Below are 24,569 nucleotides of genomic sequence, written 5' to 3'. Positions count from 1 at the left end.
CAGAGTGTCAGATTTCCTGTCGGCCTGTGACACATCTTTAATAAAATGCTGGATCACTTACATATTTATCAGATAGAATAAAAAGCTCTCAGAGATCCTATGGTGGACCAACACCTCCTGGCACTGCATCGGATAGCTCTGGATCAGGCAGACAATGTACCAGACCTGTGAGACCTGACACGTACACATATACTCCGGCGTCTGCGCACCAGCCCTTTAGCAGCATGCCACCACCCCGAGGGCATGAATGCACGCACATGCAAATATGCAAAGACATACTTGAATACGAACCAAGTGTCCACCTACGGTTCCTTTAGTAGCATGCCATGGCCCTTAGGCATTGCCGATTTTCACTTGCATATGTGCACAAATAATGTGTACATGCACAAAAACACGCACCAGCTTGCACATTCCACTGCTAATTTTCAAATCATTGCAACAGAATACAAAAAAAAATTGATGGTGAGTTACCAAGACGATCCCTTGCCTGCTTTTAAACTATACAGGCTGCTAATTAGAAGTATGCAAGTGTGTGTGTAAAGAGGAGTGAGCCACTGTTTTTTCATTGTTCAGTCTCCCTCTCTTGCCATCTTGCTGAGCGGTAGTTATGGTGCCAGTTATAGTGTTTGCCATAGCAGGGAGCTACCTTGGCACCGTGCCCTAATTTAGGGGAATTAAAAAGCACTAGACAGGCCCCTTTGTGGCACCATGCGCCCGCTTTAATCTCCCCACGCCTCAGCGGGCACCCACAGCACCAGGAGTGGGCACCATGCCCACATGACCCCAGGCAATATGGAAATCGCCACCACAAGTCCTAACTAAGCGCCTCGCCCTGCCCCTGCTGCACGGTGTGCGCACAGACATGCACAAAGCAGTGCAATCATACGCACTGACAAAGCAACAATGCCAAGATCATAATAACATTTTTTTTTTTTTTTTTTTACGTAGGTGACTATCAATGTGAACTGTAGGCTGTTTGCATGTGCAGACTTATTAGATTATGCCAAAACTGCATCACCTCAATGGGATTTTTAGTGTCCATCATGTAGAACTCCCTCTGTCCCTCGATTTCATCAGCACAGACAAAGGTGCAGAAGTGCTACAATTACACAGAAACAGAAACATAAATGTGTGAAAATATGAGGGCTGAAAAATAAAAGTGATGAAAATATAAAGACAGGTCCGGATTTTGCAGGGAGAAGAAACCAAACTGTTTGTATTTGTTAATGAAAGTAAATGAAATCCAAGACATGTTCGATGACTTTGAAGTGTTCATGTGTCCGTCCTATGATTCTTTTAAAGATAAGAGTCTGAAAAAGTGATGACGTGTATTTAAAAATAATCATTATATTTACTGTATTTTTCGGAGTATAAGTCACACAGGAGTATAAACATTGCAACTGACAAAAATGCCTCTTGAAGTGGAAAAACACATAGAACTCACATCGGTGTATAAGTCATGCCTTTATTTTGTGTTAGGAGCTCTTTAAATTGGGATTTTTTTCCCATTGTGTGGTGTACGTTTGTTACTAGCATATATTCTTTTATTATTGAAGTTTGTGTTATTTATTTTATTTTGTTTCGCTTTGATTCTTGGGAAAGCATTATATGAATTATTATTTTTGGTATTACACTTAGTATATAGGGTGTCCCAAAAATATACAACATTTAAAACACTCGGTTTGACCCTTAAATGCTACAAACTTAATCACTTATGTTTCTTTTTTACTTGCAGAGACCCTGAAGTTTATGTTGATGCCAAGCAAGACTCAGGAAAATGCCAAGATTAACCATACTACGGCAAACAAAAATTGAGTTTTGGCAAACAGGTGCAGCGACTTTATGTTAGACTGACAAAATGCAGGGCCAATACTGACATTGGTATGAAAAACTTTAACCTTTCAGCTTTCTATCCAGCCATACATTTATTTCCTAGACATATGCTTTGACCATTTTCTTTGCTGTTAAAATGTTGCATATTTTTTTGGGACACCGACAGACATATAAGTTTCACTATAAGTCACAGGACCTCCCAAACTAATAAGTAAACAAACAAAAAAAACCTTGACTTACACTTTGGAAAATACAGTATAGTTTGTGGCGTGACTAGACTGTTCCATTTCAAAGCCTACTTGAGAAGCGTACGGCGTTTGCAGCCTTCTTTCCCTCCATAAACAAAGGATACATCAGGTGAATCATTCACGGCCCAAACAACCCCATGAATCATTGCGTGAGTTTTTCCAACACAAAATGGTTGGTAATTTAATTATTTATTTTCATTTTTGAAAGGGGACACTTTTAGGCTCTGTATGCACAATTGCAAATAAGTAATATTTGGAAGTAAAGCATAAATAAGTACTGAATAATGATTACTAAAGTAAAGGTTACACCCACTACCAGGGGCAGAGCCAGGATTTTGTAAAGGGGGGAGGGGGGGAGGTGTGGATTTGTGAATGAGTAAGCCCTAGGGTGGATGCCTCCCAGAAATTTTGAATTTTTAGGCTACATTTCCTGCAATTTGGTGCATATTTGAACCACTAACTACACCACGGAGAAAAGAAGCTTTACAACCTGTTTTTTTTTATTAATTTGAGCTTGTATTGTACAATTCTAAACACAAAACCCCATAATGATAATGTGAAAAAGTTTTTTTTTTGTTTTGATATTTTTGCAAATTTATTAAAGATGTAAAAAAACCTAAGAAATCACAGGTACATAAGTATTTACAGCCTTTGTCATAAAGCTCAAAATTGAGCTCAGGTGCATCCTGTTTCCACTGATCATCCTTGAGATGCTTCTACATCTTGATTGGAGTCCACCAGGGGTAAATTCAGTTGAATGAACATGATTTGGAAAAACACACACCTGACAGGTCCCACAGCTGACAGTGCATGTCAGAGCACAAACCAAGCATGAAGTCACAAGAAATGACTGTAGACCTCTGAGACAGGATTGTCTCAAGGTACAAATCAGGGAAGGGTACAGAAACATTTCTGTTGCTTTGATGGTCTCAATGAGCACAGTGGCCTCCATAATCTGTAAATGGAAGACATTCAGATCCATCAGGACTCTTCCTAGAGCTGGCCACCAGTCAAAACCTAGCAATCGGGGGAGAAGGACCTTTGTCAGGGAGGTGACCAAGAACCCAATGGCTATTCTGTCAGAGCTCCAGGATTCCTCTGTGGAGATAGGAGAACCTTCCAGAATGAGCATGTATCATAGAGTGGCCAGATGGAAACCACTCCTTAGTAAAAGGCACATGACAGCCTGGTCTGAAGTACTCTCAGACCATGAGAAACAAAATTCTCTGGTCTGATGAGACAAAGATTGAACTCTTTGGTGTGAATACCAGGCATCAAGTTTGGAGGAAACAAGGCACTATCCCTACAGTGAAGCATGGTGGTGGCAGCATCATGCTGTGAGGATGTTTTTCAGTGGCAGGAACTGGGAGACCAGTCAGGATTGAAAGAAAGATGAATGCAGCAATGTACATCCTGGATGAAAACCTGCTCCAGAGCACTCTTGACCTCACTCTGGGACAATGGTTCATCTTTCAGTAGGACAATGACCCTGAGCACACAGCCAAGATATCAAAGGAGTGGCTTCAGGGCAGTTCTGTGAATGTCCTTGAGAGCCCAGACCTGAATCTGACTGAACATCTCTGGGCAGATTTTCACAATTTATTATTTTATTTGCAATGAATTGAACAGTTGTAGTCAGTAAAGATTCTCTTAGCCATAACATTTTTGTGTTGTCAATTCTCTGTGTGTATGTTAGTAATGCACAACATTCAGCAAAAAAGATAGGAGAAAACCTACATGAGTGGTGCTTGGGCTGGTGATCTTTTATTTCAATCTTGGTTTTGTTCTTTTACAAAGCACACAAACTCATTATTTTGCCTCCCTGCCTGCCCCAGTTACATTAAACTATTGATGTAGTGAACAATACGAGTGCTTCTTGATAAACATAGTGGCACATGTTGTATCTAAACCTTAAAACTTTGAACTTTTTGTGTTTGCCACAGCAGTGAGAAATGAGTGACACTGTGAAGTTTCACTGAATCTAAACAAATGGTTTATTAGGTCTTACATTTCAATGTATCAATTAAACATAAAAACCAAAGGGCTTCCCTTGAAGCTGTCAGACCAGAATAGTTTTACTTCCAGTCATCCTGCCTGCTGACTTATTTTTCACTTTTGAGATACAATCCCTGCCCAACCCAGTCTCATGGCAGTTTGTGAGACTGGGTTCCGATAAGTACATTAGTCTACGACTTTGCGAGGGGTGTACGAAAATGGGGCATTTTTCATAATGGGGGCATGAATTAATTTCGTGACCGGGGCACAAAATGTGGGGTATCTGTGGGGGGGGTGTAAAAAAATGTGGGTTCAAAAGGGGGGATCTGGGGGGAGCATGGTTAACGTTTGGGGAGGGTACACACTTAACGCTAGGTTATGGTGAGAGTTAAGAGAAGGGGAAGATTATAAATAGCAAAATAAAAAAAAACCCTGTCACGAAAACAGGGGCACGGAAAAAAAAAACGTGAGACTGGGCTGAGTACGCCTGCATTTTGAGAACAGAGAGCACACCAAGACTCAGACTAGGGTGTGGGTAAAGACACTGCTTATATGAAGGATCTGAAACCACTTTAACACACTTGTTGGGTGGACAGGTCAATGTTTTGCTAACACAACATAAATTAGAGTGAAATGAGATTGAATCTTAACCACCAGAGAGCAGTGATGAAAGCGTTCATCATGTTTGAACTGTCAGTAATACCTTAGAGCTAATAACCTGTGAAAGAGAACTGGTGTCCCATATGGAAAAGAAATAGAAAAAACTTACAAGAAGTTACAACAGTTACAGTAATAAACTTTATATTTGACATGTGTTGTGCTTATAAGTCTCAGTTTGTTATGACACATATCTACTAAGGATTCTGTATGTGGAATTACTGTCATATATTGTTCTTTTAAGTTCCCAGTTTATAGTCACATATTGTACAAATTTACTTACTAGTTTACTTACATGTTCCAGATAGAACAGATACAAACTTTATCAAATTTATGTATATCTTTTCCATATGGGGTGTTTTATGTCTGTATTTAAAGGACTTAATAGAATTATGCGTTATTATGTCAGCAGACACGATATTCCAGTGGAAAAGGAGCACAATAAAAGAAAGTCATCTGACTTGCTGATTTTGTTTTCAGTTATGGAATACAAAGAACACCTGCATTTTCAGGATATAGGGCATGTCAAGGTATAATCTGGAGAGGCCTTTACTTTGCACATACGGCATAAATTACTGCTTGAAGCTGAACCTTAAGGGAGCAATAATAGAAGCGTTTGAGAGGCTAGACTTGCTAATATTACACTGCAAGATAGTGTACTGTATAATAGTACTCGTGGGCATGAAGACAATAAAAGCTAAGGCAATCAAACCTTTCACCCCAGTGACTTTGACTTCTACCTGAATGATTAACCTCTATATGACCTTACCAGGGCAGTTTTGGAGTCCACTAATGTGTGACTTCTTTAAGGCAATTTTGTGTTCAACTTTCTTAACATACCAGGTTTGGAAGAAATCAGCATAAGGTCCTGGGAGGAGTAAAGTAAGAGACCTGACCTTGGCCCCAAATATTTGGCAAATGTGACGTTGCTGGGCAATCCCAGAGCTCACCTCCCCACACTTGAAAAAGGAAACATGACTTACATATGTACATTGGTTGGACATGATCACAATGTCTCCTGATCATGCACACATTTAAGTCATGTAAATCCAACTGATTTTTTTAGTGTATACGTGGTAAGTTTGGTGCAAAAATGTACACGTTTCACAGTCAGTTTTTGGGGTCAAGATCACTGGGCAATGATCTTGACCCCAATAATTGACTGTTGGTCAGTTTGAGCTTGTCAGAACAATTCAAGACCAGAATCTTTCGGTATATAAGTTGGACCAGAGTATACGTTGCAGGACCTCAAAACTATTTTAAGAAAAACATGACTTAAAGTATGAGCAATTGTGTTTTACAATCATTTTAATATTGCATGATCATATTTTGTAATAAAATTCTGTAGATTTAGTAACAAAATTTGTAATAAATAAATAAATAAATATAAAAAATGTTATAATACTGTATAGCCACAGTAATCTAATGAACAATTTTGCAATAAATACAAATAAAATACAATAAGAATGAATTCAACATGAGTGCAATCCCTACATCTTAAAAAGACTGGATTAGTCATCGCATATGTGATACATAATGAGGTAGTATAAGGATGGTCAATATAAACAACAATCTAAAGTTAGCTTAAAGACAGACAGTGGAAATCCCAAGAGAAAACTGAAATCAACAGAGCCCAAAGTCTCTCAGATGACATTCCATATGGTCTATTTAAATTTGCACATGAATATACATTTTACCCTGTGTAAAGGTCAGAAAACTCAGCACAAATTAAAACTTGTTGATCAAATTCTTGGGTATTTTTTCTATTACAGATGTATGGTGTATAATCACTCTGCCCAAGAAAATCAGCAGTTCAAAGAAATAATTTAAAGGCCAATAATGCCATGACAATCAAATCCATTCCTTATTCTGGGTGTGACAGCAGCTGGCTGATACTAAATCAGGGTCTGTGATCACTGGTTTCTTCGGGCATGGGTACACAATGCTTGCACTTTTAAAATAAGTAGGGACTTTAGCCTGGAGCAGGGACAGGCGCTGTTATTTCAAACGACAGCTTATTAAACAGAAAAAGAGTACTGTGAAAGAAATCTTTGGAGCGAGCCTCCTGACTACTTATTCGCTGGTGGAAAAGAAGTAGCAGTTCTTAAGAAGGCAAAGCACACAAGCTCAAATCAATTTGTTATTTTAAATGTTAACAACTAAACCTTAAAGCTATGATCTTGCATTCACATGGAGCCAGTATGGTGAGGCTCCAGTATTCAAGTAAATTTCCTAGTCTTGGTGAGAACTCTTGCAGCAGGGTTTTGAATAATCACTCACACTGTATGGCCAAATTGTTTCAGAAGGCCACAGCGGCATGAAATGAAATACTCCCGCCGTTTTCCCTGCTGGCACGCATACAGCCATGTATGCACATGTTCACTTTTCTACCTGTCCAGAGTTGGTGTGTGCTGTCTTTGAAGTGTAGGTGAGTGAAATGCTTGTCATGAGGTCATCCATCAGGGCTAATGAAACTGGCAGAGCCCAACACTGTCTCACTGGGCAGCACCGCTGGTGCCGCAAACTAACTCAAGGAGAACTGGGCTGATTTAATTACACTGTGAGAGCAAGCACACAGGAAAAAACATACAATACACGCACAAAAATACATGCACACTGTGATCACAGGTAGTACTTTAAAGCTACAGTATGTAGGATTTACTGTTGGGATGGTTATGACCAGAAATGGAATATAGCATTCATGTCCATCTGTTCATTGGTGTATAATCACAACATCAATGTGTTTTCATAAGCTTGGAATGAGACTTTCATATTTACATGGGAGCAGGCCCTCTCACGGAGGCCGCCCAAAAGGGACAAATATACTCCATCTTTTGTGTTTTGCGTTACAGTCAGAAGACTGAAGAAGAAAGCAGAAGAATAGGTGGTTATGGTCCTTCACACTGTCAACTACCTGCTATTGCAAACTAACAACTATGAGAACCCTCATTTTTAGGAAATGGAGCATCAAACATATCACTTATCACAAGAGAAGACAAGAGCGCATGAATCCTCCTCGTCAAAGAAGTGAAAACATGAAGGGAAACAAAATCATGACCAGAAACATCACAATGCAATGTGCACTCTCACTGCTACATGGCAGTAAACCCTCCACACTGTAGCTTTAATACACAGGATAAAAAGGCACCACCTGACACGTTTTAACCAACATCACGGAATCCAGCTAACACACTGCTCCAGCCTTTGAAAGGTGAACATACAGCTGTTCTGACAAACTAAATCTCAGTGTACAACTGTGGATAAGTTAATGCAAATTTATCACTTTGAAAAGCAGAATAACTGAAGATACCACAAACGATCTTATTACTCGTCGTCACTCCAGCCTTACAACGTCTTCTTCCCAAAAACAATAAATCGACTTCAGCCTTGGAACAGGATCCATGGCCACATCTCTCCTACACAAGTTTCTCTCTCTCTCTCTCTCTCTCTCTCTGTTTCTCTCTCCCTCCCCGTTTGTCTCCCTACTGGTTTCATTTAATAAGCTTCAAAGGTTTCTGGGCAACGTGGCTTTCAAAAAGAAAAAAAAAGTTACCATGGCATTTTTTTGGCACACAACATCTTCCCTCTTGCTGAGGATATGGGGTTGCCATGACATCGGTAGGCACCTTATAAAGCATACTATTGTGCATATGTGTATGTGTGCCTGCATGTGCACACGTGTGGACATCTTGTGCCAAACATGGCTAAATGCTTTAACACTCGTAAGAAACCCAGGACAGAGTTAAATTCTGCTCCCAAACACAGTATGAATATGCGGTGCCATTCTATTCTATTCTATTCTATTCAGACACTACAAACATACATTATGAAAAGGTGCAGTCCAGTTGGCAGCAGCAATACACAAACAGGTTTGTTAACCACCATTAAAGATACAAGAAGAAGAAGTTTAACACCATGCTAACTTAGCAATGCTAACATTTTCTGTTTGATGTACTTTCTTGATAATGATATAAATATTAGGATGAGTGAATAACTGCAGTGGATACTGCAATGTTTGTTCACGTTGCTTGAAACGATATGCTCACAATGCCTTGATTTTGAATGCAGCAGCGACAAGATTAGCTTAGCCAATACAGTGATTCTGGGCTATTAAACATTTGTATTCTGCAACACATACCAAATAGTACAGTCCCAAACATACTTTTTTTTTTCAACTGAATTAGCTCAGTTTCATGTCAGATTGTCTTTCTCTCAGTCAAAAGAGCACCTAACTAAATTACAAAAATGGCTGCGGCCATATATGTTTCCCGGAAAAATATATTGGTTCATCCAAAAATGGATATCTGGGAATGTCTGGAAAACTTTCAGTTCTGCACTCAAAATCAAATCAAATCAAATCAGTTTTATTTATATAGCGCCAAATCACAACAAACAGTTGCCCCAAGGCGCTTAACTCACACATACTTATGTTGTCCAAAGCCCTGCACTGTTACAGTGAACAGGCATTTCCAGTTATTTTCAGGGAGCACATTCAACTGGATCAAATAGAAACTTTGGGTTCATGATATATATATATATATATATATATATATATATATATATATATATATATATATATATATATGTGTGTGTGTGTGTGTGTGTGTGTGTGTGTGTGTGTGTGTGTGTGTGTGTGTGTGTATATATAAATATGTATATATATATATATATATATATATATATATGTATGTATATTGTGTTGATGTTGGCAAGTTCTACAACAACATCTCTGTTTGTGACAAAGTGTTCCATCAGATCCTACGGTAACTTACATCATGCAAAGAACTTGATAGCAACACTAAGACCGCATGACCAGTGGTTCTTTCGATACAGCATAATGTCAAGCTGTTTTTGTGTCACACATAGATAAATTTTCAACACATAAGGAGATTGGAAAAAACCTAGTTCATCAAACAAATATATCAGTCAAAACCTTAATAGCATGAAGCTTATATTTCTCTTTGATTTCCTGTCAAACCCAAGGTTCTTACCTTGGGTTTGTTTCTGTTTAAACAGTGCCAGTTTGCACGTATGGTATGACACATTTTTCAATCTTCAATATTGGCGTAAGTCGTACAAAGGTAAAAATAAATGTGCAGGATCTCCTGTGTGCATGTTAAAGTCCCTTTCATAACAATCAACTTGGAAACTCGTGTTTCTAATATGAATAATGACTGATTAAAAATTGAACTGATCTATCTAAAAATGAAAGACATTTTTGGAGACCACTGCAAAATAAGAGTGTGACATCCAAATTAACAGACTCTGTTAATTGTAAGAATTTTCCAAATAGCACTTCCCTTCTTGCTTTTTTTATAGTCTGCTGTTTCCTTCCCTTGAACATTTCATCATTACGAAAATTCAAATTTGTACTTCAAATTTTGTGCTGTAGCTCAGTACAGATCACCTGCACTGTTTCCTACACTGGCAAATTAATTCAAACCATGTAATGGACCTTTGCCCTCTCTAGCCCCTTTAATTTTATCATTTGTATTAACACCGTCCAAATTTTTACGTTTTATTTTAAGCCAGCTAATTCTTACAAAATAATGATTAAATTGTTCATCACTTCTTACAAATTTACAAAGAACAGCTGAATTTGCTGCACATGATCTCACCACACGTCCATCCAGTTTTATGTAAACGGACTCTAGTGGCCTCTAGCGGTACATATAGTATATTACACTTTAGACACTGCAGCACATTGCTTTAGCTCATCTTCCACCGTTTATGTGTTTTAGAAAGGATTCAGCACAATTATACTTCAACTATAATTATACTATACCAAATAATCTTTCCTGAGATTATTATTGGCACAATGAAACATCAAGTGCTGTTACTGTTACTCAAAGAAAGGGGGGATCCTGAGTTACACCAGAAAAATAATGAGCATTGTCGGCATTATAGTCAACAAAGCCAACAGTAATTCCATTAAACATTTTGTTGAAATTATGAGAAAATAAAAGCAGCAATATACCATCATTAAAGTTTTAGTAACTGTACTGCTGTGTGGTCCTTGATCCTTGCCCTTGTGTCTTCTTTCAGAGTGCTGAGTGTGACTTTCATAAGCTACTATTGGAACACCGGATCATCTTTAGATGTTTTACCAAAGTTTGATGCCCAGTGAAGCTTTTAAAAAATGTAGCTTTGTTTAAACCATTCACCCTCAAACAGAAAAATAAAGGAGGGATCACTTCTACATGTTGCTAAGTGAGACTTAATTCTGTTTTTTGGGTGAGAGGTGACCATAGATTAGACTGTTAAACCCAAACAGAAAAATACAAAGGCTTTGGGAAATAAGGTTCAGACAAACTGTGCAATTGCAGCAGCTACATCCAAAATACTTTGTGGTATAAAACACCCTACAGAGCTTAGGTCATATAATTCCCCTTCTTCCATAAATGCCTCTCTGGGGTTCAGAATGTGGTTTTAATAGTTATTCTTATTAGCCTGGACAACTGCAGGGAAGCTGAAAAATAAAATAGCTGTTTTAATGTTGATCTGTTTACGCCCGCCTGAGAAAGTTTACCGTGCGAAGGAGCCAAAAGGAAAAATCCTTTCTGTTCCCTCACAGCCAAAGTAGACTTATTATGTTACTGATGGCAGAATTCCCAGTGTGGAATTAGGACTTTGAGCTCAGATAACGTTCCTGAATCCCAGCACGGCGCTGCTTTTACTAGTGGTCACACACTGCTTTCTGTCTTGGCCTGAGCAAAACCAACCGAGGAATTAGTCATTAATAGGGGACAACTTTAGGTTGCTACTGTTTCCCATAGTGATGAAGAAAGAATAATGTCATGGTTGTATCGTACCTTTACATATGAAGAGGTTCAGTCTCATGTGGTGACTAATATTAGGCTAATGTTCTTTAATTGTTCCAGCATGGTTTTGTCAAATAATGGTATTTTCTGCATGTTTTAACTGAACTTTGCAATGAGTCTGTCTATTCAGTTACTTTGAGTAGTTTGGACAGTGGACATAAAGCAGCTGATTGGATAGGTCGATGCGGTTCAGGCAGCCGCATCCAGAAAGTATTCATAGCGCTTCACTTTTTCCACATTTTGCAATTCCAAAATGGATTAAATTCATTTTTTCCTCAAAATTTTACACACAATACCCCATAATGACAATGTAAAATACGTTTTGTGAGATTTTCGCAAATTTATTAAAAATAGAAAACTAAGAAATCACGTGTATGTAAGTATTCACAGCCTTTGCCATAAAGCTCAAAATTGAGCTCAGGTGCATCCTGTTTCTACTGATCATCCTTGAGATGTTTCTACAGCTTAATTAAAATCCACCTGGGGTAAATCCATTTGACTGGACATGATTTGGAAAGACACACACACCTGTCTACATATTAGGTCCCACAGCTGACAGTGCATGTCAGAGCACAAACCAAGCATGAAGTCAAAGGAATTGTCTGTAGACCTCCAAGACAGGATTGTCTCGAGGTACAGATCTGGGGAAGGGTACAGAAACATTTCTGCTGCTTTGAAGGTCCAAATGAGCACAGTGGCCTCCATCATCTGTAGATGGGAGAAGTTCGGATACTCCAGCCCTCTTCCTAGAGCTGGCCGCCAATCTAACATGAGTGATTGAGGCAGAAGGGCCTTAGTCAGGGAGGTGGCTATGAACCCAATGGTCACTCTGTCAGAGCTCCAGCATTCCTCTGTTGACAGAAGAGAACCTTCTAGAAGGACAACCATCTATGTAGCAATCCACCAATCAGGCCTGTATGGTAGAGTGGCCAGACAGAAGCCACCCCCTAGTAAAAAGCACATGGCAGCCCATCTGGAGTTTTCCAAAAGGCACCTGAAGGACTCTCAGCCCATGAGAAACAAAATTCTTTGACCTGATGAGACAAAGGTTGAACTCTTTGACTTGAAGAGACCGGAGGAGACTAGTCAGGATTGTGCGAAAGATGAATGCAGCAATATACAGAGATATCCTGAATGAAAACCTGCTCCAGAGCTCTCTTGACATCAGACTGGGGTGACGGTACATCTTTCAGCAGTACAATGACCCTAAGCACATAGGCAAGATATCAAAGGAGTGGCTTCTGGACAACTCTTTGAATGTCCTTGAGTGGCCCAGCCAGAGCTCACACCTGAATCTGATTTAACATCTCTGGGGAGATCTGAAAATGGCTGTGCACCAATGCTCCCCATCCAATCTGATGGAGCTTGAAAGGTACTACAAAGAGGAATGGGCAAAACTGCCCAAACATACATGTAATACATGTACATGTGATTTATTTTTTATTCTTATTTTTAATAAATTTGCTCAAATTAAAAGAAAATAATTATGTTGTCATTATGGGGTGTTGTGAGTAGAATTTTGAGCAAAAAATAATAATAATTTACTCAATTTTGGAATAAGGCTGTAACATACAGTAACAAAATGTGGAAAAAGTGAAGCGCTGGGAATACTTTCCAGGTGAACTGTATGTGACAATTACACCTCCATATGTTAATTAAAGGCCATGTGCATTCTTGCTGCAAACGTCCAGAAAAGCACCAATTCCCAAGATGACAGCAAATACAACGTCAATGTGAAATAATTACTTGGAATCACTGCCATGGACATACAGCATGCAGTGTCAAAACACAGGTGGCTATTAAAGAAATACACAGAACTATTTATGAATATGATTTTCATGTGGAGCAATTGTTATGATAATGAAAGTGTGGAAAAGCATTCTCACATCAGCTGAGACTGAGGAGTGTGTTACCTGTTGCCGTATCCCTATGAGGAAGAATCTCTGGAAAACAGTGACGTTTCAGTGTAAGATGTCCCACTGCTCCCCTTTCAGAGATGAACCTAACTTGAATGGTTCAGTAATGAGGGGAACTAAGTGCTTGAGAAAACCCCACCAAAGACACACAGAGCACTTGCAAAATGCACATAGAAAAAAATGGCTTTGGTGCAACCAAACCCATAAGTCATCTGCTCACCAGCATCACAGCACACTGCCCACAAAATAAACAAAAAGTTAACTGAATCTAAAATTAACAGTAAAATGAAGCAAGTATAATTTTAAACTAAATATAAGGCTAACAGAGAGTAAAACTAAGAGAATATATTGCTAACACAATATCAAGCTAACAGAAAAGCTATCAAAAGCTAACTTCACTTAAAGCTAACAAATCTAAATCTACTGTAGTTGAATATCAGGAAAAGATGAAAAGAAAACCTAACTTAACCTAGAACTAAATATAATATTAACACATTTAAAACTAATGGAACATAAAGCTAAAGCTAATTAAATGGAAAACTAACAGAATATAAAGCTAACTAAATGTCATGCTATCAGAAAAGCTAAGTGAATCTAAAATTAAGTTAATATAAAACTTATAAATGTACAACTATGCTAGAATTGACTAGGTATGCAGTGAAAGTTAAAAGAAAAAAAAAACTAAATCTTAAACTTAATGAATCGAAAACTAATTTTAGTATAAGCTAACACATCTAAAACTATTATTAATTAATGTTCAGTGAATGTTAAATGAAAAGATAAATTAATCTAAAATTAACTGAATATAAAAACAAATTTAAAATATACTGCAACTGAATTTCAAGTGAATGTTAAAAGGAAAGATAACTCCATGTGTAACAAACTGAATTTCAAGCTAACTAAATCTAAACCTAATGTAGCAAATCTAAAATGATGCGTCATTTGAATATCACGTGATAATCGTGAAACGATATGTGAAACGATAAATGAGCTGAAAAATAACTTGATATCAAGCTTAGCAATTCAAAACTCACAGAACCCAAAACAAATGTAATCTTAAGCTAATTATTCTGAAAGTAACTGAATTTAAAACTCCCTTAATATGAATGAATGAATTTATTCAGCACACAGACTCAACGCTAACAAAAAACTCATAAATAAGACAATTCAAAAGTGAACATGTGTGACCGAAAGGGTGTGGGCAGAAGCAAAGTTTAGAAAAGCCCACCACTTATATATATAAATACACACACACACACACACACACACACACACACACACACACACACACACACACACACACACACACACACACACACACACACACACACACACACACACACACACACACACACACACACACATACATATATGCATACTTCCAACAGCAAATGCCATCACAGACAGTATAAATTAATCAAACACAACCAGACAAACACAGTGCACAAGCCCTAAAACGGTAACAAAAATCTATAAACCGAGTTCATCAGATTATAAGAAGCAATCACATTGTTCTTATAGAGCTTTTTAAAGCTGACCTTTAATAGTTCGAAGTTTTGACTTCTCAAATACTCCTCTAAAAATTCCTCTGAAATTGTAACTACGACTCTCTCATTTTAAACATATCTTGGACATGTTGAGGAAAAAGTTTGTTTTTTACTTTATACATGATTTGAATTGTGGTGTAATCCACCAAGTCCCAGAATTTTAAAATATGTAAACTGACAAATAATGGGTTTTTTCGTTCACTGTAGGGTTTGTCAGTAATAATTCTTATGGCTTTCTTTTGTAGTAAAAATATTAGTTTTGTATTAGTTTTGTATTTGTGTTTCCCCATACCTCAATGCAATAGGTCATATATGGAACAAGTAATGAATGATATAAAATAGTTCATGAATGTTGTGAGAGGAAGTGTTTTGCTTTATACAGGATTGCAATGGCTTTAGACATTTTAGATTTAACATAATTGATATGTGTTTTCCAGCTTAATTTGTCATCAATAAAACCCCAATAAATTTTGTTTCAATTACAAGTTCAGTTTCAGTTTCATGTAATAACAAATTTCTGCTTAAATTCCTGGGCTTATTTCCAAATATAATACACTTAGTTTTACCAAAATGGAATGATAATTTATTTGAATCAAACCATTGTTTAAATTTATTTAATTCCTTCTCCATCATGTCCAAAAGCTGTCCCAAATGATCCCCACTACAAAATACAGTTCTATCATCAGCAAACAAAATACAAGTCAGGGACTTAGAAACCAAACATATATCATTAATATATGAAGAAACAACAATGGGCCAAGGACTGAACCCTGGGGCACCCCACATGTGATCTTCAAAACTTCAGAATTTATCCCACATAAATGAACATACTAATACCTATTGTATAAATAACTCACTGTCCACTCATATGCCAATCCCCTGACACCATACTTCTGCAATTTATCCAATAATAAGGCATGATCTATGGTGTCAAATGCTTTCTGTAAATAAAAAAAAAACCCCAAAAGTGTATTTCTTATTCTCAATTGCATTTGTAACTTGTTCAACAAAGTCGATTAAAGCCAATGAAGTTGTATGATTTTTTTCTAAATCCATATTGCTGCTCACTAAGTATAAGATGTTTCGCTATGAAATCATTCAACCTCCTTGCAAATACCTTTTCCAGAAATCTACAAAATTGTGGTAACAGTGAGATTGGCCTATAGTTTGAAAACACATGTTTATCACCAGATTTGAACAACAGTATCACTTTAGCTGTTTTTTTGATTTTAGAAGGAAATTTTCCAGTCATTAATGACAAATTAGAAATATAGGTTATAGGCTTAACAATACAATCAATGATATTTTTTAAAATCAAAAACCTATCAAAATTTAAGCTATCACTTTATTTTTTCCACCTTTTAATTTATGAACTACTGTATGTCAATTATTTCAGTTTCATCTGTTTCTTTAATAAACATTGACTCCAGAATTATAAAAGGTTGTTTTGCTATTATAGAAAACTAACAAAGCTAAAACTGAATAGACAGTAAATCTAAAATGAACTTAATATAAGGCTAATAAATCTAAAAGAACTATAATGGCAAATAAAAATTAAAATTTTACACCAGATGCTCCACCTAATGCAACTCTAAATGTAAAAGGAGAATGGGGCATATGTGGCCATGTACCAGAGACCTTCTTTCTGGTAGTACACTGGTTCATGATTCTCTTCCAAAAGTAACCAATGAGTATTTATAAAACATTCGTAATATGACAGTAATATGAGAAAACTGTTAAAAAATACTAATTAAAAAAATCCTCTTCATTTTATTGAAATAACATGATTAAACCAGATGAACATTATTATTATTATTATTATTATTATTATTATTATTATTATTATTATTATTATTATTATTATTATTATTATTATTTGTTTAAGTATCTGCCATAAATGTATCTATATGTACCATATATTTCATTTTGCTGTATAAATAAATTTTATTTTAACAGAAGTCTGAACAGGTTTGCACAGTCAAATTGAATTGTGGTCCTGATGCTGTACCACACCTGCCACCCCCATTTCAAACTGCCCCTCAACAGATTCTTGGACTGGTTTCACAGCTATAATGTTGGCGAGACATTGTTCCCAACACACAAAAGCACATTACTATATGTATTATGTGATATGTTATAATCTGTTAATTTCTGTTTATACGTACGTGTGAAAATCATTATGCATACTTTTTATCTGTTACTGAAACAAATAAAAAGGTAATTTCTTTAAGGTCAAATGACAGAACAGGAAGTTGTAGTTATTTTGAGAAAAATGTTTACTTGATGAAGCAGAAACATGTGTTTTGTTTTGTTTTGTTTTTGGCTAATTTAAGGCCAAAATCTGCTCTGCAGGTTCAGTTTTCATGTTTTGTTTTGTTTTGTTTTGTTTTTTTGGTGATGTGCATAGTGGGTGAATTTGACTTGCGGGAGATCATCCCAAAAGAAGGCAAAAGAGCAGGAATCCTCCTCATTAAAATAAACCATAACATGAAGGGAAATCAAGACCGGTGATGGCATAATGCAATCTGCAAATTCAACACTAGATGCCACTAAATCAAACCTGGGCATTTTACGGCCCGCGAGCCATATCCAGCCCTTTGGCTAACTCGGACCGGCCCGCAAATACCTGGAAATTAAGGAATAAAATCAGAGTTCTCCCCAGACAATGGAACAACTGTGCCACTTACACTGCCAAGTAGCACCGCTATAGTGTGGTGTCATCTAATGATGTATTAGCGGTTGACTTGGTGGGAATCTAACGGCGCACAAACCCAGTTTTGCGGGAAATTTCCAATAAACAACTTCAGCTCTTTATTTTATCCTGTCAACATTCAAATGACACAAACCATGACAAAATGCAGGGATTATACATGAAGCCAGATGATCAGAGGATCATCTTGGCAGGACTACAGCCCGTGCAGGGAGCAGCGATCGCTGGATAGTGGCGTGCATTATTTCCATTCTTCTACACTCAACAAAAATATAAACGCAACACTTTTGGTTTTGCTCCCATTTTGTATGAGATGAACTCAAAGATCTAAAACTTTTTCCACATACACAATATCACCATTTCCCTCAAATATTGTTCACAAACCAGTCTAAATCTGTGATAGTGAGCACTTCTCCTTTGCTGAGATAATCCATCCCACCTCACAGGTGTGCCATATCAAGATGCTGATTAGACACCATGATTAGTGCACAGGTGTGCCTTAGACTGCCCACAATAAAAGGCCACTCTGAAAGGTGCAGTTTTATCACACAGCAAAATGCCACAGATGTCACAAGATTTGAGAGAGCGCGCAATTGGCATGCTGACAGCAGGAATGTCAACCAGAGCTGTTGCTCGTGTATTGAATGTTCATTTCTCTACCATAAGCCGTCTCCAAAGGCGTTTCAGAGAATTTGGCAGTACATCCAACCAGCCTCACAACAGCAGACCACGTGTAACCACACCAGCCCAGGACCTCCACATCCAGCATGTTCACCTCCAAGATCATCTGAGACCAGCCACTCGGACAGCTGCTGAGGAGGTGGAGAGGTGTTCTCTTCACGGATGAATCCCGGTTCACACTGTCCAGGGCAGATGGCAGACAGCGTGTGGCGTCGTGTGGGTGAGCGGTTTTCTGATGTCAGTGTTGTGGATCGAGTGGCCCATGGTGGCGGTGGGGTTATGGTATGGGCAGGTGTCTGTTATGGACGAAGAACACAGGTGCATTTTATTGATGGCATTTTGAATGCACAGAGATACCGTGACGCGATCCTGAGGCCCATTGTTGTGCCATACATAAAAGAACATCACCTCGTTGCAGCAGGATAATGCACGGCCCCATGTTGCAAGGATCTGTACACAATTCTTGGAAGCTGAAAATGTCCCAGTTCTTGCATGGCTGGCATACTCACTGGACATGTCACCCATTGAGCATGTTTGGGATGCTCTGGAACGGCGTATACGACAGTGTGTACCAATTCCTGCCAATATCCAGCAACTTCGCACAGCCATTTAAGAGGAGTGGAACAACATTCCACAGGCCACAATTGACCACCTGATCAACTCTATGCGAAGGAGATGTGTTGCACTGCATGAGGCAAATGGTGGTCACACCAGATACTGACTGGTATCCCCCCCAGTAAAACAAAACTGCACCTTTCAGAGTGGCCTTTTATTGTGGACAGTCTAAGGCACACCTGTGCACTAATCATGGTGTCTAATCAGCATCTTGGTATGGCACACCTGTGAGGTGGGATGGATTATCTCAGCAAAGGAGAAGTGCTCACTATCACAGATTTAGACTGGTTTGTGAACAATATTTGAGGGAAATGGTGATATTGTGTATGTGGAAAAAGTTTTAGATCTTTGAGTTCATCTCATACAAAATGGGAGCAAAACCAAAAGTGTTGCGTTTATATTTTTGTTGAGTGTATATTTTAAAGGACATGTCGCACTGAAATCAGAACATTTACGAGTGTCTCCGACAGTACGTCTTAGAAGAAAACATCTCAGCGTGCACTTGAATGCTGCTAATGTTAAAAACGGAACCACAGAATAATTACAAAGTTTACATAAGTGTGATATCGTGTTATGATGACTCCTGTCTCTCTGTGCAGGCTCTGTAAATCCGAACCTTCACTTTCAAATGAAAGCTGAGAAGCTTCGTTATCGGATGAAGCAGTGTTCATTTCACTGTGTCAGCCAATGGGATGTTTCTGCTGTTCGTAAATGTACATCACACGCTGAGAAATGCCGACAAATGCAGAGTGAAATGCAGAAAATAAGATGTTTTCCAGAAATACACCTGCTGACTCGGGGAGGAAAGCTGGACCTTTTGTTTTTCTATTTTTATTTTATTTTTTGACAATATAGAGGGGGTGCCAAAATCTGAATCACAAGGACAAGGTGAGATTTTAACAATTTGAAGTGAATGCCCCCAGCCCGGTGATACTTTCAATTCAAACTTTCAATTCAAACTTTTCAAATTGAAAATTATGCAGCAGAAATGTGTAAAAAGACTGGAATCTCCCACATTTTAAATTGTCTTTCTGTACATTATTTTTCTTTCAAATAGGTTTATTGCACATTCGTAACATACAGTGTGTCAATGAAACACAAACATTTTAGATAAATTTAACTAATCAAAAATTCAGCACAGAATCAGACCAGAAACAGTACTAAAAGATTTTCATTTTTGTCTTCGGACTTCTGGACACAAGGTCGGATAGGACCCCGAGTGCAAGCATTGCGCGCGGTGATAGTTCCCAACAGCACCACTACTATTACTACTACTACTACTACTAAAAATTTCTAATCAGAACATTTAACAGTTTGTCAAAACAATGCTATTTACTGCTTTTTATATAGGAATAAAATTATTATTGTGCAGACTTGAGTTTAACCTTTTGACCTGGCCCTCTACAATATTTTCTGTTTCCCATTTGGCCCTTTGCAAAAATAATTGCCCTCCCCTGCACTAAATCCTACACACCATAGCTTTAAGAGACTGACATATTGATAAACAGAACATGCATGTATAGACAAGCAAAATTAATACTTTTATTTTGTTTTTGCTTTTTTTTTCATCTGTCAAATTACTCAGGTTGATACAAGGGTTGTAAAAATGTATTGAAAAATGTTCTGTCTCACAGTCACTTTAAGCTTCTCATCAGTGATTTCTAACCTCCCACTGCCTCTCTTGTGTCTCCACTGTAAAACAATAAGTGCAAAACTTCCAATTTCCTTTATGTCCACAAATCTAATAAGTGTGGCGGGGATATTAAGCAGATTGCTAAACATTACATTTTGCCATTAGAGACACAGCCACAAGCAATTTTAGCATTTCTGGGCTCATTTCCTCAAAAGCCCCCCTAAAAAAAAGAAGGAAAAAAAATCAGATTTTGCCATTATTTCCCCAGTCTGATCCTATCGGCCTGCTGCGTCTTGGGCAGATTAAGATTTGGCATGATGAAGAGAAGTAATCAAATCATGCTGCTGCTGCTGCTAAGTGTGGATACTGCTGAGTGTGGGAGAAAGTGAGTGGGAGTATGCACAGCCGTTTGTGTGTTAGAGACACAAACTGGAATGATAACAAGCCAAGTTAATAGAGGGAAACAATTAGGACATAAAAGATTGATATACATCATGGATTTTAATGCTCTTGTCTGTCTTAATGGACCCCTCAGACTATATCTGCTTCACAGACATGTACATGCTCATTATAGGGGTGTCACTGCTTCCCTCAGGCCATCCTGACAGGTGTGGCTCACGTATGCACACACACACACACACACACACACTGCGGGCCCTGCAGGGCATTTTCCAGATCCTGGGGCTGCACAATGGGCACTTTGTACCCAACACACACATCATCAGCACATCTCTTTGTAAATAGGAGATTATGCAAATGAACTCACACCACACGTAAGTGAGATGCATTCTACGAAATCTATAGGCTTGCTTTGTTTTATACGAGTATATATATATATATATATATATATATATATATATATATATATATCAGAATCCAGTTTATTGCCTAGTATTTTTCACATACAAGGAATTTGATCTGGTGTCATTGGTGCATAAACAACAATAAAAAGAAAGCAAAGAAATACTTCTGTAAGAAGTGAAGGAGTCATATAGACAAATGGGCAAAACTATGTTCACTGTCAAATAAATATAACATAGTGGAATGGATACATACATACATGCATGCATACATACATACATACATACATACATATATATATATATATATATATATATATATATATATATATATATATACAGTTGTATGCAAAAGTTTGGGCACCCCTGATAATTTTCATGATTTTCCTTTAGAAATCATTGGTTCTCTGGATCAGAAATATCAGTTAAATATATCATATAGCAGATGAACACACTAATACTTGAGAAGTGAAAATGAAGTTTCAAGTATTTACAGAATCTATAGTATCTTTGTTTGGGTGTTTTTGTGGCTTCCATCGATTGTCTTTTTCGTGCATGACCTGCCTCCTCCAGACAGATTTACATACAGTACCATAGTGTTTGTATTACTGAGTGAAGTCCAAGACACATTCAGCGATGTGGAAATACTCATTTATTCATCCCCTGATTTGTTTAAAGAAAACTGAAAGTGGTTATTTAGTCCCTATGTTAACAATTATATTAGTATCTCCAATTACTTAGGGGCTCTGAAATGTATCAAGTTTTTAACATATGGATTTTTTCTTCTCTCGCTTTTTCCTCCTCAGTATATTTTCACTGTGTACACACACACACACACACACACACACACACACACACACACACACACTTCTTTCCATTTAATTAGTTGTAATCCAAGCTGGGATTTCCAACAACCCTGCAGAAAAGCCCCATTTATCACAAAAACCCAGTCCAGTTAGTTTTTTATTTGAAACATCTCTCTCTGTCAGAAATCGACACCAGAATTTTCAAAGGTACAAGTTGTGCTTTTGTTTCCAAATGCAATAAAAATTAGTTCAGGTCAACATTTGCTTTTTAATCAAGTTAGTGTGAGTAATTGTATTCAAATATTTCTAAATCTAATACTGCAGTGTCTATCCTCACTGCAGGTTTTTAGCATGCTTTTTTCCTTCTGTGCTACTAGTGCACGTTAATGTCTCCACCAATGTTCGGAGGCGCTTGTATGGTTTTGTAGTTGCACATTACCGTTGGGCACAATGCTCCATCCTGGTACCACCAGCCATTGTAGATTAAAGCCACATTCTAACTTTCACAGATATGCATCCCACAAAGTCAAGATTGGAGACTTTGTTGACAGATCAGAGGAGCTGGAAGGGTGTTTGTTAAAAAAAAACAGGATATTCCACTATCATGTCCAAGTCCATGTTACCTGTTGGGAAAGTGTAGTGACACGGACCCACAACAGGGGGCGCAAATGAACGGTCAATAGATGAGCCAAAATATAACAATTTAATGTTGTGAATGTGCACAACGAACATACAGACAATCTCAGAATATCATAACAGTCAATACACAAAGGTGACGTGTGGGCAGGCTCGAGGATAGAAGACGTCTGTCCTAAGAAGAGCCGGAACCACACGATTTCCGCCGCCCCAGAACCTGGTGAATACTGGAGCCGCCAAGTCCCGAATTCCCAGGTGATCACCGTCCCCGACTGTCGGATCTGGTACTGCTGGTGAAGAACAAAGACAGTCAAGTGTGGGTGTGTGTACACCCAGTAACAACAACGGTGGGAATGCCACCTCCACCTCTCACTCAATAACTTGCAGAGTACTGTAGATTCCTCAGGGGAAAAGAGTGCCTTCAGCGCTCTCACAACTTCCACCGACGGAGGAACTGGTACTCCTGCAAACACTCACAATATACAAATATTGCAATTACAAAACGGCTGAGGATATTACCTCCAATGAAGTATGATATCTCGGCAACGAGGTGGAGATGACGTCTGGTCTTTATGGAGTGAGATGATGTTGAGTAGATGGGTGACAGCTGTCAAGAGGTAATGAGCGACAGCTGTCACCCCCGGCTGTGTCCATGGCGGCAGCGCCCTCTCGTGCCTGAAGCCCGCACTTCAGGCAGGGTGCCCTCTGGTGGTGGGCCAGCAGTACCTCCTCTTCTGGCGGCCCACACAACAGGACCCCCCCCCTCAACGGGCGCCTCCTGGCGCCCGACCAGGTTTGTCGGGGTGTCGGCGGTAGAAGTCGGCCAGGAGGGCCGGATCCAGGATGAAGCTCCTCTTCACCCAGGAGCGTTCTTCGGGTCCATACCCCTCCCAGTCCACCAGATATTGGAACCCCCGACCCATCCGACGGACGTCCAGGAGCCGGCGCACCGTCCAAGCCGGCCCCCCGTCGATGATCCGAGCAGGAGGGGGCGCCGGTCCGGGAGCACAGAGGGGTGAGGTGTGATGAGGTTTGACACGTGACACGTGGAAAACCGGATGGATCCGCAGTGAAGCCGGGAGTTGGAGCTTCACTGCGGCAGGACTGAGGACTTTGAGGATTCTGAAGGGGCCAATGTACCTGTCCTGGAGTTTCGGGGAGTCCACCTGGAGGGGGATGTCCTTCGTGGAAAGCCACACCTCCTGCCCGGGCTGGTAAGCAGGGGCCGGGGATCGCCGGCGGTCTGCATGGGTCTTCGCCCTCGTCCGGGCCTTCAACAAGGCAGAGCGGGCGGAGCGCCACACCCGACGGCACTTCCGCAGGTGGGCCTGGACCGAGGGCACACCGACCTCTCCCTCCACCACGGGAAACAAAGGGGGCTGATACCCCAAACACACCTCAAATGGGGAGAGGCCGGTGGCCGAAGACACCTGGCTGTTATGTGCATACTCGATCCAGGCCAGATGGTTACTCCAGGCCGTCGGGTGTGCGGATGTGACGCAGCGGAGGGTCTGTTCCAGTTCCTGGTTGACCCTCTCTGCCTGTCCGTTCGTCTGTGGATGGTACCCGGACGAGAGGCTCACGGTGGCCCCCAGTTCCCTGCAGAAGCTCCTCCAGACGTGTGAGGAGAACTGGGGACCACGATCTGAGACGATGTTGGAGGGTATCCCA

The 24,569-nt window shown here is 39.1% G+C and overlaps 1 long non-coding RNA gene across 1 annotated transcript; it reads right to left on the bottom strand.

Annotated features, from left to right (window-relative positions):
• Positions 1 to 673: 673 nt before the first annotated feature.
• Positions 674 to 20,466, bottom strand: LOC117526349. Its single transcript, XR_004565264.1, has 3 exons — positions 20,305 to 20,466; positions 12,844 to 12,849; positions 674 to 684 (listed from the first exon to the last, which is right to left on the bottom strand). It is a non-coding gene; the product is annotated as an uncharacterized LOC117526349 (long non-coding RNA).
• Positions 20,467 to 24,569: the final 4,103 nt, after the last annotated feature.

The sequence above is a fragment of the Thalassophryne amazonica genome, chromosome 15, assembly GCF_902500255.1.
Source record: "Thalassophryne amazonica chromosome 15, fThaAma1.1, whole genome shotgun sequence".
In the NCBI taxonomy this organism is placed as follows: domain Eukaryota; kingdom Metazoa; phylum Chordata; class Actinopteri; order Batrachoidiformes; family Batrachoididae; genus Thalassophryne; species Thalassophryne amazonica.
This window is presented reverse-complemented; position numbering and strand designations above follow the sequence as displayed.